Genomic DNA, 19,753 nt, shown 5'->3' on the forward strand with positions numbered 1-19,753 from the left:
GGGGGGCCGATCGACTATCGACGCGATAGGTCGTGTGAGGGCCCTCTCGGAGGCGGCCGTCTCCCGGGGAGGGGTGGCATTGGCAATATCCTTGGATATTGCCAATGCCTTTAACACCCTCCCCTGGGAAGAGATAAGGAGGGGACTCGAATATCATCGAGTCCCCCCTTGTCTCAGGGCGGTCGTCGGGGATTATCTCCGCGGCAGGTGGATCGAGTATCCGGGCCGGGATGGTGATATGCGGAGGGAGGTGTACTGCGGTGTTCCGCAGGGGTCGGTCCTCGGGCCACTCCTGTGGAACATCGCGTACGACTCGGTGTTGCGGGCCGGCCTCCCCGACGGCGTCAGCACGGTGTGTTATGCGGATGACACACTGGTGCTGGCCGTCGGGGCGCACTGGGGGAGGGCCATGCGTCGCGCGGAGGAGGGGTCGCAACGCGTCGTCGACCGGATCAGGGGGATGGGGATGACGGTGGCGGTCCATAAGACCGAGGTGATTGCGTTTCATTCACCTCGGCAGGATCCGCCACCCCCTCTGATTCGGGTGGGTGGGGCTGACATCGAGGTGAAGCCCCAGATCAGGTATCTAGGGCTGATCCTCGATAGCCACTGGCGTTTCGAGAAGCATTTCCGCTGCCTGGTCCCCCGGTTGGAAAGGATGGTTGCGGCTCTGGGCCGGATCCTGCCCAACCTGCGGGGCCCGGCGGGCCGAGTTCGTCGCCTCTATGTGGCAATGGTCCAGTCGGTGGCCCTATACGGGGCCCCCGTCTGGGCGGACGACCTGGCTGCCTCCCGGCGCAGCATGACTATGCTGCGTCGGGTGCAGAGGTGCATGGCGCTCAGGGTCGTCCGCGGGTATCGGACCATGTCACATGAGGCGGCGACGGTTCTAGCGGGGATGCCGCCCATGGACCTGCTCGCGCGGTCGCACGCGGTGATGTACCGGCACCGCGTCGACCGTCGCGCGGGGGCGGGGGCGGTCCCGGGCGGGCAGGAACCTGCTTGGGGCGATTTGAAGCGCCAGGCCCGGCAGTCCGTGTTGCTCGCGTGGCAGGAGCGGCTGGCTCTGCCAACCGCGGGGCACCGGACTGTCGGGGCGGTTCGGCCACTCCTGAAGGAGTGGCTGGACAGAGGCCATGGCAGCCTCACCTACCGGATGGCACAGGTATTTTCCGGGCATGGCAGCTTCGGAAGATACCTGTGCCGGATAGGGAAGGAGCCGACGGCGCGTTGCTGCCACTGCGACGCTGAGCAGGACACGGCGGATCATACCCTGGAGGTATGCCCCGCGTGGGAGGGGGAGCGACGTGTCCTGGTCGGCGTCGTCGGGCGGGATGTCTCGCTGCCGGGCGTGGTGCGCGTCATGCTCGGCAGCGAGGAGAAGTGGAGGGCCGTGGCCTCCTTCTGCGAGAACGTAATGTTGCAGAAGGAGGCCGCGGGGAGGGAGCGCGAGCTTCAGCGGCGCGCTGAAGCTCGCGCTCGTGCGGTGGCCCGAGGTCGTCGCCCGGTCGCGAGGCGTCGCGGGCGGCCGCCTCGGCGTGGCGGATGACCTAGGCTGGGAGGGGGGTCCTGAGGGGACCCTCCTCCCGCCAGGCGGCGCCGGGTCGGACCGGTTGGGGGTAGGAGTGCCTCCCCCTACCGGTCCGACGCAAGGGGAGGCACCCTCGGCGGTCTGGTGCGGCCATGAACGCCCGGCCGCCGAGGGGTGGAAACGGGGTCGCGGGCGGTTCCGAGTTGGGGCTCGCAGCCGCCACTAAACGCGGCCCCGGGACGGATAGCGGCGGGATGGAGTGGCCCCGTCCCGTCGCTATGAGGCAGTGTGTCTACTGGGGGGACCGATTGTCCCCCCGGGGGATTGGCGCGAAAGCGCGGGCACGGGGAGGATACCGGAAGAATGCTTCGAGCGATTCCCGGTATCCTCCCAAAGCGTGCCGAAGGGTCACCGTGGGGTTTTTAGTGGGTAGGTCCCGTGCCTGTCGTTGTACGGGCGCGGGGAATCCCACACACCCCTCCCACCTCTCCCCAAGGAGGTGGGAGGGAGTCTTTCGAAGATTTTCCCCACGACAAAAAAAAAAAAAAAAAAAAAGTATATGCCAGATGATGGCAAATACCAGACCTAACCCTGACCTAACCAGTGTCACCCTCTAATATATATATCGAATCCAGGATTACTTCACTGTTTCAGTGCGGTACCACACTACTACCCGATCCAACCCAGAAAACGCCCAGGATCTGGCCAACAAGTAGGGGAAAAAGGCGAAAGAATAAGCCAGATGATGGCAAATACCAGACCTAACCCTGACCTAACCGGTGTTATCCTCTAAAATATAGATTGAATCCAGGTTTAACCCACTGTTTCAGAGTGGTGCTACATTACTACGTGATCCAAACGAGAAAGCGCCCAGGATCTGGCCAACAAGTATGCGAAAAATGCGAAAGTATGAGCCAGATGATGGCAAATACCAGACCTAACCCTGACCTAACCGGTGTTATCCTCTAAAATATAGATTGAATCCAGGTTTAACCCACTGTTTCAGAGTGGTGCTACATTACTACGTGATCCAAACGAGAAAGCGCCCAGGATCTGGCCAACAAGTATGCGAAAAATGCGAAAGTATGAGCCAGATGATGGGAAATACCGGACCTAACCCTGACCTAACCAGTGTCACCCTCTAATATATATATCGAATCCAGGATTACTTCACTGTTTCAGTGCGGTACCACACTACTACCCGATCCAACCCAGAAAACGCCCAGGATCTGGCCAACAAGTAGGGGAAAAAGGCGAAAGAATAAGCCAGATGATGGCAAATACCAGACCTAACCCTGACCTAACCAGTGTTATTCTCTAAAATATAGATTGAATCCAGGTTTAACTCACTGTTGCAGTGTGGTGCCACATTACTACGTGATCCAAACCAGAAAACGCCCAGGATATGGCCAACAAGTATGCGAAAAATGCGAAAGTATGAGCCAGATGATGGCAAATACCGGAACTAACCCTGACCTAACCAGTGTTGTTCTTCTTAAATATAGATTGGATCCAGGTTTAACTCACTGTTTGAGTGTGGTACCACATTACTATGTGATCCAAACCAGAAAACGCCCAGGATCTGGCCAACAAGTATGCGAAAAATGCGAATGTATGAGCCAGATGATGGCAAATACCAGACCTGACCCGGACCTAACCGGTGTTATCCTCTAAAATATACATTCAAGCCAGGTTTAACTCACTGTTTCAGAGTGGTGCTACATTACTACGTGATCCAAACCAGAAAGCGCCCAGGATCTGGCCAACAAGTATGCGAAAAATGCGAATGTATGAGCCAGATGATGGCAAATACCAGACCTAACCCTGACCTAACCGGTGTTATCCCTTAAAATATAGATTGTATCCAGGTTCAACTCACTGATGCAGTGTGGAACCACATTACTACATGATGCAAACCAGAAAACGCCCAGGATCTGGACAACAACTATGCGAAAAATGCGAAAGTATGAGCCAGTTGATGGCAAATACCAGACCTAACGCTGACCTAACTGTTGTTATTCTTCTAAAATATAGATTGGATCCCGGCTTAAATCACTGTTTGAGTGCGGTACCACACTACTACCTGATCCAACCTAGAAAACGCCCAGGATCTGGCCAACAAGTAGGTGAAAAAGTCGAAAGTATATGCCAGTGGAAGGTAAATACCAGACCTAACCCAAACCTAACCGGTGTCATCCTCTAATATATAGATTGAATCCAAGATTAACTCACAGTTTCAGTGTGGTCACACACTACTACGTGATGCAAACCAGAAAACGCCCAGGATCTGGACAACAACTATGCGAAAAATGCGAAAGTATGAGTCAGATGATGGCAAATACCAAACCTAACACAAACCTAGCCGGTGTTACCGTCTAATATATAGATCGAATCCAGCATTAACTCACTGTTTCAACGTGGTACCACATTGCTGCGTGATCCCAACCAGAAAACGCCCAGGATCTGGCCAACAAGTATGCGAAAAATGCGAAAGCATGAGCCAGATGATGGTAAACACCAGACCTAACCCAAACCTAACCGGTGTTATCCTTTAAAATATAGATCGGACACAGGTTTAACTCACTGTTTCAGTGTGGTACCACATTACTACGTGATCCCAACCAGAAAACGCCCAGGATCTGGCCAACAAGTATGCGAAAAATGCGAAAGCATGAGCCAGATGATGGTAAACACCAGACCTAACCCAAACCTAACCGGTGTTATCCTTTAAAATATAGATCGGACACAGGTTTAACTCACTGTTTCAGTGTGGTACCACATTACTACGTGATCCAAACCAGAAAACGCCCGGGGTCTGGCCAACAAGTATGCGTAAAGTGCGAATGTATGAGCCAGATGATGGCAAATACCGGACCTAACCCAAACCTAACCGGTGTTACCCTCTAATATATAGATCGAATCCAGGATTACTTCACTGTTTCAGTGCGGTACCACACTACTACCTGATCCAACCTAGAAAACGCCCAGGATCTGGCCAACAAGTAGGTGAAAAAGTCGAAAGTATATGCCAGTGGAAGGTAAATACCAGACCTAACCCTGACCTAACCGGTGTCATCCTCTAATATATAGATTGAATCCAAGATTAACTCACAGTTTCAGTGTGGTCACACACTACTACGTGATGCAAACCAGAAAACGCCCAGGATCTGGACAACAACTATGCGAAAAATGCGAAAGTATGAGTCAGATGATGGCAAATACCAAACCTAACACAAACCTAGCCGGTGTTACCGTCTAATATATAGATCGAATCCAGCATTAACTCACTGTTTCAACGTGGTACCACATTGCTGCGTGATCCCAACCAGAAAACGCCCAGGATCTGGCCAACAAGTATGCGAAAAATGCGAAAGCATGAGCCAGATGATGGTAAACACCAGACCTAACCCAAACCTAACCGGTGTTATCCTTTAAAATATAGATCGGACACAGGTTTAACTCACTGTTTCAGAGTGGTGCTACATTACTACGTGATCCAAACCAGAGAGCGCCCAGGATCTGGCCAACAAGTATGCGAAAAATGCGAAAGTATGAGCCACATGATGGCAAATGTCAGACCTAACCCTGACCTAACCGGTGTTATCCTCTAAAATATAGATTGAATCCAGGTTTAACTCACTGTTTCAGAGTGGTGCTACATTACTACGTGATCCAAACCAGAAAGCGCCCAGGATCTGGCCAACAAGTATGCGAAAAATGCGAATGTATGAGCCAGATGATGGCAAATACCAGACCTAACCCTGACCTAACCGGTGTTATCCCTTAAAATATAGATTGTATCCAGGTTCAACTCACTGATGCAGTGTGGAACCACATTACTACATGATGCAAACCAGAAAACGCCCAGGATCTGGACAACAACTATGCGAAAAATGCGAAAGTATGAGCCAGTTGACGGCAAATACCAGACCTAACGCTGACCTAACTGTTGTTATTCTTCTAAAATATAGATTGGATCCCGGCTTAAATCACTGTTTGAGTGTGGTCCCACACTATTACGTGATCCAAACCAGAAAACGCGCAGGATCTGGCCAACAAGTATGCGTAAAGTGCGAATGTATGAGCCAGATGATGGCAAATACCGGACCTAACCCAAACCTAACCGGTGTTACCCTCTAATATATAGATCGAATCCAGGATTACTTCACTGTTTCAGTGCGGTACCACACTACTACCTGATCCAACCTAGAAAACGCCCAGGATCTGGCCAACAAGTAGGTGAAAAAGTCGAAAGTATATGCCAGTGGAAGGTAAATACCAGACCTAACCCTGACCTAACCGGTGTCATCCTCTAATATATAGATTGAATCCAAGATTAACTCACAGTTTCAGTGTGGTCACACACTACTACGTGATGCAAACCAGAAAACGCCCAGGATCTGGACAACAACTATGCGAAAAATGCGAAAGTATGAGTCAGATGTTGGCAAATACAAGACCTAACCCTGACCTAACGGGTGTTATCCTCTAAAATATACATTGAAACCAGGTTTAACTCAATGTTTCAGTGTGGTATCACATTACTACGTGATCCAACCCAGAAAACGCCCAGGATCTGGCCAACAAGTAGGTGAAAAATGCGAAAGTATGAGCCAATTGATGGCAAATACCAGACCTAACACTGACCTACCTGTTGTTATCCTCTAAAATATTCATTGAAACCAGGTTTAACACACTGTTTCAGTGTGGTACCACATTACTACGTGATCCAACCCAGAAAACGCCCAGGATCTGGCCAACATGTAGGTGCAAAATGCGAAGGTATGAGCGAGTTGATGGCAAATACCAGACCTAACACTGACCTAACTGTTGTTATTCTTCTAAAATATAGATTGGATCCAGGTTTAACTCACTGTTTGAGTGTGGTCCCACATTACAACGTGATCCAAACCAGAAAACGCGCAGGATCTGGCCAACAAGTATGCGAAAAATGCGAAACTATGAGCCAGATGATGGCAAATACCAGACCTAACCCTGACCTAACCGGTGTTATCCTCTAAAATATAGATTGAATCCAGGTTTAACTCACTGTTTCAGAGTGGTGCTACATTACTACGTGATCCAAACCAGAGAGCGCCTAGGATCTGGCCAACAAGTATGCGAAAAATGCGAAAGTATGAGCCACATGATGGCAAATGTCAGACCTAACCCTGACCTAACCGGTGTTATCCAGTAAAGTAAAGATTGAATCCAGGTTTAACTCACTGTTTCAGAGTGGTGCTACATTACTACGTAACCCAAACCAGAAAACGCCCAGGATCTGGCCAACAAGTATACGAAAAATGCGAAAGTATGATCCAGATGATGGCAAATACCGGACCTAACCCTGACCTAACCAGTGTTATCCTCTAAAACATAGATCGTATCCAGGTTTAACACACTGATGCAGTGTGGAACCACATTACTACATGATCCAACCCAGAAAACGCCCAGGATCTGGCCAACATGTAGGTGCAAAATGCGAAGGTATGAGCCAGTTGATGGCAAATACCAGACCTAACACTGACCTAACTGTTGTTATTCTTCTAAAATATAGATTGGATCCAGGTTTAACTCACTGTTTGAGTGTGGTCCCACATTACAACGTGATCCAAACCAGAAAACGCGCAGGATCTGGCCAACAAGTATGCGAAAAATGCGAAACTATGAGCCAGATGATGGCAAATACCAGACCTAACCCTGACCTAACCGGTGTTATCCTCTAAAATATAGATTGAATCCAGGTTTAACTCACTGTTTCAGAGTGGTGCTACATTACTACGTAACCCAAACCAGAAAACGCCCAGGATCTGGCCAACAAGTAGGGGAAAAAGGCGAAAGAATAAGCCAGATGATGGCAAATACCAGACCTAACCCTGACCTAACCGGTGTTATCCTCTAAAATATAGATTGAATCCAGGTTTAACCCACTGTTTCAGAGTGGTGCTACATTACTACGTGATCCAAACGAGAAAGCGCCCAGGATCTGGCCAACAAGTATGCGAAAAATGCGAAAGTATGAGCCAGATGATGGCAAATACCAGACCTAACCCTGACCTAACCGGTGTTATCCTCTAAAATATAGATTGAATCCAGGTTTAACCCACTGTTTCAGAGTGGTGCTACATTACTACGTGATCCAAACGAGAAAGCGCCCAGGATCTGGCCAACAAGTATGCGAAAAATGCGAAAGTATGTGCCAGATGATGGCAAATACCGGACCTAACCCTGACCTAACCAGTGTCACCCTCTAATATATATATCGAATCCAGGATTACTTCACTGTTTCAGTGCGGTACCACACTACTACCCGATCCAACCCAGAAAACGCCCAGGATCTGGCCAACAAGTAGGGGAAAAAGGCGAAAGAATAAGCCAGATGATGGCAAATACCAGACCTAACCCTGACCTAACCAGTGTTATCCTCTAAAATATAGATTGAATCCAGGTTTAACTCACTGTTGCAGTGTGGTGCCACATTACTACGTGATCGAAACCAGAAAACGCCCAGGATATGGCCAACAAGTATGCGAAAAATGCGAAAGTATGAGCCAGATGATGGCAAATACCGGAACTAACCCTGACCTAACCAGTGTTGTTCTTCTTAAATATAGATTGGATCCAGGTTTAACTCACTGTTTGAGTGTGGTACCACATTACTATGTGATCCAAACCAGAAAACGCCCAGGATCTGGCCAACAAGTATGCGAAAAATGCGAATGTATGAGCCAGATGATGGCAAATACCAGACCTGACCCGGACCTAACCGGTGTTATCCTCTAAAATATACATTCAAGCCAGGTTTAACTCACTGTTTCAGAGTGGTGCTACATTACTACGTGATCCAAACCAGAAAGCGCCCAGGATCTGGCCAACAAGTATGCGAAAAATGCGAATGTATGAGCCAGATGATGGCAAATACCAGACCTAACCCTGACCTAACCGGTGTTATCCCTTAAAATATAGATTGGATCCCGGCTTAAATCACTGTTTGAGTGTGGTCCCACACTATTACGTGATCCAAACCAGAAAACGCGCAGGATCTGGCCAACAAGTATGCGTAAAGTGCGAATGTATGAGCCAGATGATGGCAAATATCGGACCTAACCCAAACCTAACCGGTGTTACCCTCTAATATATAGATCGAATCCAGGATTACTTCACTGTTTCAGTGCGGTACCACACTACTACCTGATCCAACCTAGAAAACGCCCAGGATCTGGCCAACAAGTAGGTGAAAAAGTCGAAAGTATATGCCAGTGGAAGGTAAATACCAGACCTAACCCTGACCTAACCGGTGTCATCCTCTAATATATAGATTGAATCCAAGATTAACTCACAGTTTCAGTGTGGTCACACACTACTACGTGATGCAAACCAGAAAACGCCCAGGATCTGGACAACAACTATGCGAAAAATGCGAAAGTATGAGTCAGATGTTGGCAAATACAAGACCTAACCCTGACCTAACGGGTGTTATCCTCTAAAATATACATTGAAACCAGGTTTAACTCAATGTTTCAGTGTGGTACCACATTACTACGTGATCCAACCCAGAAAACGCCCAGGATCTGGCCAACAAGTAGGTGAAAAATGCGAAAGTATGAGCCAATTGATGGCAAATACCAGACCTAACACTGACCTACCTGTTGTTATCCTCTAAAATATTCATTGAAACCAGGTTTAACACACTGTTTCAGTGTGGTACCACATTACTACGTGATCCAACCCAGAAAACGCCCAGGATCTGGCCAACATGTAGGTGCAAAATGCGAAGGTATGAGCGAGTTGATGGCAAATACCAGACCTAACACTGACCTAACTGTTGTTATTCTTCTAAAATATAGATTGGATCCAGGTTTAACTCACTGTTTGAGTGTGGTCCCACATTACAACGTGATCCAAACCAGAAAACGCGCAGGATCTGGCCAACAAGTATGCGAAAAATGCGAAACTATGAGCCAGATGATGGCAAATACCAGACCTAACCCTGACCTAACCGGTGTTATCCTCTAAAATATAGATTGAATCCAGGTTTAACTCACTGTTTCAGAGTGGTGCTACATTACTACGTGATCCAAACCAGAGAGCGCCTAGGATCTGGCCAACAAGTATGCGAAAAATGCGAAAGTATGAGCCACATGATGGCAAATGTCAGACCTAACCCTGACCTAACCGGTGTTATCCAGTAAAGTAAAGATTGAATCCAGGTTTAACTCACTGTTTCAGAGTGGTGCTACATTACTACGTAACCCAAACCAGAAAACGCCCAGGATCTGGCCAACAAGTATACGAAAAATGCGAAAGTATGATCCAGATGATGGCAAATACCGGACCTAACCCTGACCTAACCAGTGTTATCCTCTAAAACATAGATTGTATCCAGGTTTAACACACTGATGCAGTGTGGAACCACATTACTACATGATCCAACCCAGAAAACGCCCAGGATCTGGCCAACATGTAGGTGCAAAATGCGAAGGTATGAGCCAGTTGATGGCAAATACCAGACCTAACACTGACCTAACTGTTGTTGTTCTTCTTAAATATAGATTGGATCCAGGTTTAACTCACTGTTTGAGTGTGGTACCACATTACTATGTGATCCAAACCAGAAAACGCCCAGGATCTGGCCAACAAGTATGCGAAAAATGCGAATGTATGAGCCAGATGATGGCAAATACCAGACCTAACCCTGACCTAACCGGTGTTATCCTCTAAAATATAGATTGAATCCAGGTTTAACTCACTGTTTCAGAGTGGTGCTACATTACTACGTGATCCAAACCAGAGAGCGCCCAGGATCTGGCCAACAAGTATGCGAAAAATGCGAAAGTATGAGCCACATGATGGCAAATGTCAGACCTAACCCTGACCTAACCGGTGTTATCCAGTAAAGTAAAGATTGAATCCAGGTTTAACTCACTGTTTCAGAGTGGTGCTACATTACTACGGAACCCAAACCAGAAAACGCCCAGGATCTGGCCAACAAGTATGCGAAAAATGCGAAAGTATGAGCCAGATGATGGCAAACACCAGACCTAACCCTGACCTAACCGGTGTCACCCTCTAATATATAGATCGAATCCAGGATTACTTCACTGTTTCAGTGCGGTACCACACTACTACCTGATCCAACACAGAAAACGCCCAGGATCTGGCCAACAAGTAGGTGAAAAAGGCGAAAGAATAAGCCAGATGATGGCAAATACCAGACCTAACCCTGACCTAACCAGTGTTATCCTCTAAAATATAGATTGAATCCAGGTTTAACTCACTGTTGCAGTGTGGTGCCACATTACTACGTGATCCAAACCAGAAAACGCCCAGGATCTGGCCAACAAGTATACGAAAAATGCGAAAGTATGATCCAGATGATGGCAAATACCGGACCTAACCCTGACCTAACCAGTGTTATCCTCTAAAACATAGATTGTATCCAGGTTTAACACACTGATGCAGTGTGGAACCACATTACTACATGATCCAAACGAGAAAACGCCAAGTATCTGTCGAATAAGTATGCGAAAAATGCGAAACTATGAGCCACATGATGGCAACTCCCAGGCCTCAGCCCGATCTAACCGGCGTTATCCTTTAAAATATAGATCGGACACAGGTTTAACTAACTGTTTGAGTGTGGTACCACATTACTACGTGATCCAAACCCGAAAACGCCCAGGATCAGGCCATCAAGCAGGTGAAAATGGCGAATGTTTGAGCCAGATGATGGCAAATACCAGACCTAACCCTGACCTAACCGGTGTTATCCTCTAAAATATAGATTGAATCCAGGTTTAACTCACTGCTTCAGAGTGGTGCTACATTACTACGTGATCCAAACCAGAAAACGCCCAGGATCTGGCCAACAAGTATGCGAAAAATGCGAATGTATGAGCCAGATGATGGCAAATACCAGACCTAACCCTGACCTAACCGGTCTCACCCTCTAATATAAAGATCGAATCCAGGATTACTTCACTGTTTCAGTGCGGTACCACACTATTACCTGATCCAACCCAGAAAACGCCCAGGATCTGGCCAACAAGTAGGTGAAAAAGGCGAAAGAATAAGCCAGATGGTGGCAAATACCAGACATAACCCTGTACCTAACCAGTGTGATCCCCTAAAATACAGATTGAATCCAGGTTTAACTCACTGTTGCAGTGTGGTGCCACATTACTACGCGATCCAAACCAGAAAACGCCTAGGATCTGGCAAACAAGTATACGAAAAATGCGAATGTATGAGCCAGATGATAGCAAATACCAGACCTAACCCGGACCTAGCCGGTGTTATCCTCTAAAATATAGATTGAATCCAGGTTTAACTCACTGTTTCGGAGTGGTGCTACATTACTACGTGATCCAAACCAGAAAGCGCCCAGGATATGGCCAACAAGTATGCGAAAAATGCGAAAGTATGAGCCAGATGATGGCAAATACCAGACCTAACCCTGACCTAACCGGTGTTATCCTCTAAAATATAGATTGAATCCAGGTTTAACCCACTGTTTCAGAGTGGTGCTACATTACTACGTGATCCAAACGAGAAAGCGCCCAGGATCTGGCCAACAAGTATGCGAAAAATGCGAAAGTATGAGCCAGATGATGGCAAATACCAGACCTAACCCTGACCTAACCGGTGTTATCCTCTAAAATATAGATTGAATCCAGGTTTAACCCACTGTTTCAGAGTGGTGCTACATTACTACGTGATCCAAACGAGAAAGCGCCCAGGATCTGGCCAACAAGTATGCGAAAAATGCGAAAGTATGAGCCAGATGATGGCAAATACCGGACCTAACCCTGACCTAACCAGTGTCACCCTCTAATATATATATCGAATCCAGGATTACTTCACTGTTTCAGTGCGGTACCACACTACTACCCGATCCAACCCAGAAAACGCCCAGGATCTGGCCAACAAGTAGGGGAAAAAGGCGAAAGAATAAGCCAGATGATGGCAAATACCAGACCTAACCCTGACCTAACCAGTGTTATCCTCTAAAATATAGATTGAATCCAGGTTTAACTCACTGTTGCAGTGTGGTGCCACATTACTACGTGATCCAAACCAGAAAACGCCCAGGATATGGCCAACAAGTATGCGAAAAATGCGAAAGTATGAGCCAGATGATGGCAAATACCGGAACTAACCCTGACCTAACCAGTGTTGTTCTTCTTAAATATAGATTGGATCCAGGTTTAACTCACTGTTTGAGTGTGGTACCACATTACTATGTGATCCAAACCAGAAAACGCCCAGGATCTGGCCAACAAGTATGCGAAAAAGGCGAATGTATGAGCCAGATGATGGCAAATACCAGACCTGACCCGGACCTAACCGGTGTTATCCTCTAAAATATACATTCAAGCCAGGTTTAACTCACTGTTTCAGAGTGGTGCTACATTACTACGTGATCCAAACCAGAAAGCGCCCAGGATCTGGCCAACAAGTATGCGAAAAATGCGAATGTATGAGCCAGATGATGGCAAATACCAGACCTAACCCTGACCTAACCGGTGTTATCCCTTAAAATATAGATTGTATCCAGGTTCAACTCACTGATGCAGTGTGGAACCACATTACTACATGATGCAAACCAGAAAACGCCCAGGATCTGGACAACAACTATGCGAAAAATGCGAAAGTATGAGCCAGTTGATGGCAAATACCAGACCTAACGCTGACCTAACTGTTGTTATTCTTCTAAAATATAGATTGGATCCCGGCTTAAATCACTGTTTGAGTGTGGTCCCACACTATTACGTGATCCAAACCAGAAAACGCGCAGGATCTGGCCAACAAGTATGCGTAAAGTGCGAATGTATGAGCCAGATGATGGCAAATACCGGACCTAACCCAAACCTAACCGGTGTTACCCTCTAATATATAGATCGAATCCATGATTACTTCACTGTTTCAGTGCGGTACCACACTACTACCTGATCCAACCTAGAAAACGCCCAGGATCTGGCCAACATGTAGGTGAAAAAGTCGAAAGTATATGCCAGTGGAAGGTAAATACCAGACCTAACCCTGACCTAACCGGTGTCATCCTCTAATGTATAGATTGAATCCAAGATTAACTCACATTTTCAGTGTGGTCACACACTACTACGTGATGCAAACCAGAAAACGCCCAGGATGTGGACAACAACTATGCGAAAAATGCGAAAGCATGAGTCAGATGATGGCAAATACCAAACCTAACACAAACCTAGCCGGTGTTACCGTCTAATATATAGATCGAATCCAGCATTAACTCACTGTTTCAACGTGGTACCACATTGCTGCGTGATCCCAACCAGAAAACGCCCAGGATCTGGCCAACAAGTATGCGAAAAATGCGAAAGCATGAGCCAGATGATGGTAAACACCAGACCTAACCCAAACCTAACCGGTGTTATCCTTTAAAATATAGATCGGACACAGGTTTAACTCACTGTTTCAGTGTGGTACCACATTACTACGTGATCCAAACCAGAAAACGCCCAGGGTCTGGCCAACAAGTATGCGTAAAGTGCGAATGTATGAGCCAGATGATGGCAAATACCGGACCTAACCCAAACCTAACCGGTGTTACCCTCTAATATATAGATCGAATCCAGGATTACTTCACTGTTTCAGTGCGGTACCACACTACTACCTGATCCAACCTAGAAAACGCCCAGGATCTGGCCAACAAGTAGGTGAAAAAGTCGAAAGTATATGCCAGTGGAAGGTAAATACCAGACCTAACCCTGACCTAACCGGTGTCATCCTCTAATATATAGATTGAATCCAAGATTAACTCACAGTTTCAGTGTGGTCACACACTACTACGTGATGCAAACCAGAAAACGCCCAGGATCTGGACAACAACTATGCGAAAAATGCGAAAGTATGAGTCAGATGTTGGCAAATACAAGACCTAACCCTGACCTAACGGGTGTTATCCTCTAAAATATACATTGAAACCAGCTTTAACTCAATGTTTCAGTGTGGTACCACATTACTACGTGATCCAACCCAGAAAACGCCCAGGATCTGGCCAACAAGTAGGTGAAAAATGCGAAAGTATGAGCCAATTGATGGCAAATACCAGACCTAACACTGACCTAACTGTTGTTATCCTCTAAAATATTCATTGAAACCAGGTTTAACACACTGTTTCAGTGTGGTACCACATTACTACGTGATCCAACCCAGAAAACGCCCAGGATCTGGCCAACATGTAGGTGCAAAATGCGAAGGTATGAGCGAGTTGATGGCAAATACCAGACCTAACACTGACCTAACTGTTGTTATTCTTCTAAAATATAGATTGGATCCAGGTTTAACTCACTGTTTGAGTGTGGTCCCACATTACAACGTGATCCAAACCAGAAAACGCGCAGGATCTGGCCAACAAGTATGCGAAAAATGCGAAACTATGAGCCAGATGATGGCAAATACCAGACCTAACCCTGACCTAACCGGTGTTATCCTCTAAAATATAGATTGAATCCAGGTTTAACTCACTGTTTCAGAGTGGTGCTACATTACTACGTGATCCAAACCAGAGAGCGCCCAGGATCTGGCCAACAAGTATGCGAAAAATGCGAAAGTATGAGCCACATGATGGCAAATGTCAGACCTAACCCTGACCTAACCGGTGTTATCCAGTAAAGTAAAGATTGAATCCAGGTTTAACTCACTGTTTCAGAGTGGTGCTACATTACTACGTAACCCAAACCAGAAAACGCCCAGGATCTGGCCAACAAGTATACGAAAAATGCGAAAGTATGATCCAGATGATGGCAAATACCGGACCTAACCCTGACCTAACCAGTGTTATCCTCTAAAACATAGATTGTATCCAGGTTTAACACACTGATGCAGTGTGGAACCACATTACTACATGATCCAAACGAGAAAACGCCAAGTATCTGTCGAATAAGTATGCGAAAAATGCGAAACTATGAGCCACATGATGGCAACTCCCAGGCCTCAGCCCGACCTAACCGGCGTTATCCTTTAAAATATAGATCGGACACAGGTTTAACTAACTGTTTGAGTGTGGTACCACATTACTACGTGATCCAAACCAGAAAACGCCCAGGATCAGGCCATCAAGCAGGTGAAAATGGCGAATGTTTGAGCCAGATGATGGCAAATACCAGACCTAACCCTGACCTAACCGGTGTTATCCTCTAAAATATAGATTGAATCCAGGTTTAACTCACTGCTTCAGAGTGGTGCTACATTACTACGTGATCCAAACCAGAAAACGCCCGGGATCTGGCCAACAAGTATGCGAAAAATGCGAATGTATGAGCCAGATGATGGCAAATACCAGACCTAACCCTGACCTAGCCGGTGTTATCCTCTAAAATATAGATTGAATCCAGGTTTAACTCACTGTTTCAGAGTGGTGCTACATTACTACGTGATCCAAACCAGAAAGCGCCTAGGATATGGCGAACAAGTATGCGAAAAATGCGAAAGTATGAGCCAGATAATGGCAAATACCTGACCTAACCCAAACCTAACCGGTGTCACCCTCTAATATATAGATCGAATCCAGGATTACTTCACTGTTTCAGTGCGGTACTACACTACTACCTGATCCAACCTAGAAAACGCCCAGGATCTGGCCAACAAGTAGGTGAAAAAGTCGAAATTATATGCCAGTGGATGGTAAATACCAGACCTAACCCTGACCTAACCGGTGTCATCCTCTAAAGTATAGATTGTATCCAAGATTGACTCACTGTTTCAGTGTGGTAACACACTACTACGTGATCCAAACCAGAGAACGGCCAGGATCTGGCCAACAAGTATGTGAAAAATGCGAATGTATGTGCCAGATGATGGCAAATACCAGACCTAACCCTGACCTAACCGGTGTCATCCTCTGAAGTATAGATTGAATCCAAGATTAACTCACTGTTTCAGTGTGGTAACACATTACTACGTAATCCAAACCAGAAAACGCCCAGGATCTGGCCAACAAGTATGCGAAAAATGCGAAAGTATGAGCCAGATGATGGCAAATACAAGACCTAACCCAAGCCTAACCGGTGTCACCCTCTAATATATAGATCGAATCCAGGATTACTTCACTGTTTCAGTGCGGTATCACACTACTACCTGATCCAACCCAGAAGACGCTAGGATCTGGCCAACAAGTTGGTGAAAAAGGCGAAAGTATAAGCCAGATCATGGCAAATAGCAGACGTAACCCTGACCTAACCAGTGTTATCCTCTAAAACATAGATTGTATCCAGGTTTAACTCACTGATGCAGTGTGGAACCACATTACTACATGATCCAAACCTGAAAACGCCAAGTATCTGACTAATAAGTATGCGAAAAATGCGAAACTATGAGCCAGATGATGGCAACTCCCAGGCCTCAGCCCGACCTAACCGGTGTTATCCTTTAAAATATAGATCGGACACAGGTTTAACTCACTGTTTCAGTGTGGTACCACATTACTACGTGATCCAAACCAGAAAGCGCCCAGGATATGGCCAACAAGTATGCGAAAAATGCGAAAGTATGAGCCAGATGATGGCAAATACCAGACCTAACCCAAACCTAACCGGTGTCACCCTCTAATATATAGATCGAATCCAGGATTACTTCACTGTTTCAGTGCGGTACCACACTACTACCTGATCCAACCCAGAAAACGCCCAGGATCTGGCCAACAAGTAGGTGAAAAATTCGAAAGTATATGCCAGATGTCGTCCGCGGGTATCGCACCATGTCACATGAGGCGGCGACGGTTCTAGCGGGGATGCCGCCCATGGACCTGCTCGCGCGGTCGCACGCGGTGATGTACCGGCACCGCGTCGACCGTCGCGCGGGGGTGGGGGCGGTCCCGGGCGGGCAGGAACCTGCTTGGGGCGATTTGAAGCGCCAGGCCCGGCAGTCCGTGTTGCTCGCGTGGCAGGAGCGGCTGGCTCTGCCAACCGCGGGGCACCGGACTGTCGGGGCTGTTCGGCCACTCCTGAAGGAGTGGCTGGACAGAGGCCATGGCAGCCTCACCTACCGGCTGGCACAGGTATTTTCCGGGCATGGCAGCTTCGGAAGATACCTGTGCCGGATAGGGAAGGAGCCGACGGCGCGTTGCTGCCACTGCGACGCTGAGCAGGACACGGCGGATCATACCCTGGTGGTATGCCCCGCGTGGGAGGGGGAGCGCCGTGTCCTGGTCGGCGTCGTCGGGCGGGATGTCTCGCTGCCGGGCGTGGTGCGCGCCATGCTCGGCAGCGAGGAGAAGTGGAGGGCCGTGGCCTCCTTCTGCGAGAACGTAATGTTGCAGAAGGAGGCCGCGGGGAGGGAGCGCGAGCTTCAGCGGCGTGCTGAAGCGCGCGCTCGTGCGGTGGCCCGAGGTCGTCGCCCGGTCGCGAGGCGTCGCGGGCGGCCGCCTCGGCGTGGCGGATGACCTAGGCTGGGAGGGGGGTCCTGAGGGGACCCTCCTCCCGCCAGGCGGCGCCGGGTCGGACCGGTTGGGGGTAGGAGTGCCTCCCCCTACCGGTCCGACGCAAGGGGAGGCACCCTCGGCGGTCTGGTGCGGCCATGAACGCCCGGCCGCCGAGGGGTGGAAACGGGGTCGCGAGCGGTTGCGAGTTGGGGCTCGCAGCCGCCACTAAACGCGGCCCCGGGACGGATAGCGGCGGGATGGAGTGGCCCCGTCTCGCCGCTATGAGGCAGTGTGTCTACTGGGGGGACCGGTTGTCCCCCCGGGGGATGGGCGCGAAAGCGCGGGCACGGGGAGGATACCGGAAGAATGCTTCGAGCGATTCCCGGTATCCTCCCAAAGCGTGCCGAAGGGTCACCGTGGGGTTTTTTAGTGGGTAGGTCCCGCGCCTGTCGTTGTACGGGCGCGGGGAATCCCACACACCCCTCCCACCTCTCCCCAAGGAGGTGGGAGGGAGTCTTTCGAAGATTTTCCCCACGACAAAAAAAAAAAAAAAAAAAAAGTATATGCCAGATGATGGCAAATACCAGACCTAACCCTGACCTAACCGGTGTTATCCTTTAAATATAGATTGAATCCAGGTTTAACTCACTGCTTCAGAGTGGTGCTACATTACTACGTGATCCAAACCACAAAGCGTCCAGGATCTGGCCAACAAGTATGTGAAAAATGCGAAAGTATGAGCCAGATGATGGCAAACACCAGACCTAACCCTGACCTAACCGGTGTTATCGTCTAAAATATAGATTGAATCAAGCTTTAACTCACTGTTGCAGTGTGGCACCACATTACTACATAACCCAAACCAGAAAGCGCCCAGGATCAGGCCAACAAGTAGGTGAAAAAGGCGAAAGAATGAGCCAGATGATGGCAAATACCAGACCTAACCCTGACCTAACCAGTGTTACCCTCTAAAATATAGATTGAATCCAGGTTTAACTCACTGTTGCAGTGTGGTGCCACATTACTACGTGGTCCAAACCAGAAAACGCCCAGGATCTGGCCAACAAATAGGTGCAAAATGCGAAAGTATGAGCCATTTGACCCCCGGCTGCTGGAGGACGTGGTCAATACACTCTTCCCAATTGGGGAGAGGGGACCGCATCCTCCGGCGGCGGCGGCTGTCCCAGTGGAGTGGACGGCCGAGCTGGGGGTCACGCAGGAGGAGCTGGCAGCGGCCATCAGACGGCTCGGGGTTCGTAACACGGCCCCGGGTCCGGATGGTGTGCCCGGCCGGGTTTGGGTCTTGACCCAGGGCGTCCTTGGGGCCGACCTCAGGCGGTTGTTCGACCGCTGCCTGAGGGACGGGCGATTCTCCCCCAGTTGGAAGGTGGCGAGGATGGTCCTCTTTCGGAAGGAGGGTCGGCCCGCGGAGTCTCCCTCCGCATACCGGCCTATTTGTCTCCTCGACGAGGTGGGCAAGCTCTTCGAGCGTGTGATTGCTGCCCGCCTCGTCGAGCACCTGTCGCGGGGTGATCCCGGTCTGGCCGACTGCCAGTTCGGTTTCCGGGGGGGCCGATCGACTATCGACGCGATAGGTCGTGTGAGGGCCCTCTCGGAGGCGGCCGTCTCCCGGGGAGGGGTGGCATTGGCAATATCCTTGGATATTGCCAATGCCTTTAACACCCTCCCCTGGGAAGAGATAAGGAGGGGACTCGAATATCATCGAGTCCCCCCTTGTCTCAGGGTGGTCGTCGGGGATTATCTCCGCGGCAGGTGGATCGAGTATCCGGGCCGGGATGGTGATATGCGGAGGGAGGTGTACT

The sequence above is a fragment of the Colletes latitarsis genome, chromosome 12 (genome assembly GCF_051014445.1).
Source record: "Colletes latitarsis isolate SP2378_abdomen chromosome 12, iyColLati1, whole genome shotgun sequence".
Taxonomy (NCBI): Eukaryota; Metazoa; Arthropoda; class Insecta; order Hymenoptera; family Colletidae; genus Colletes; species Colletes latitarsis.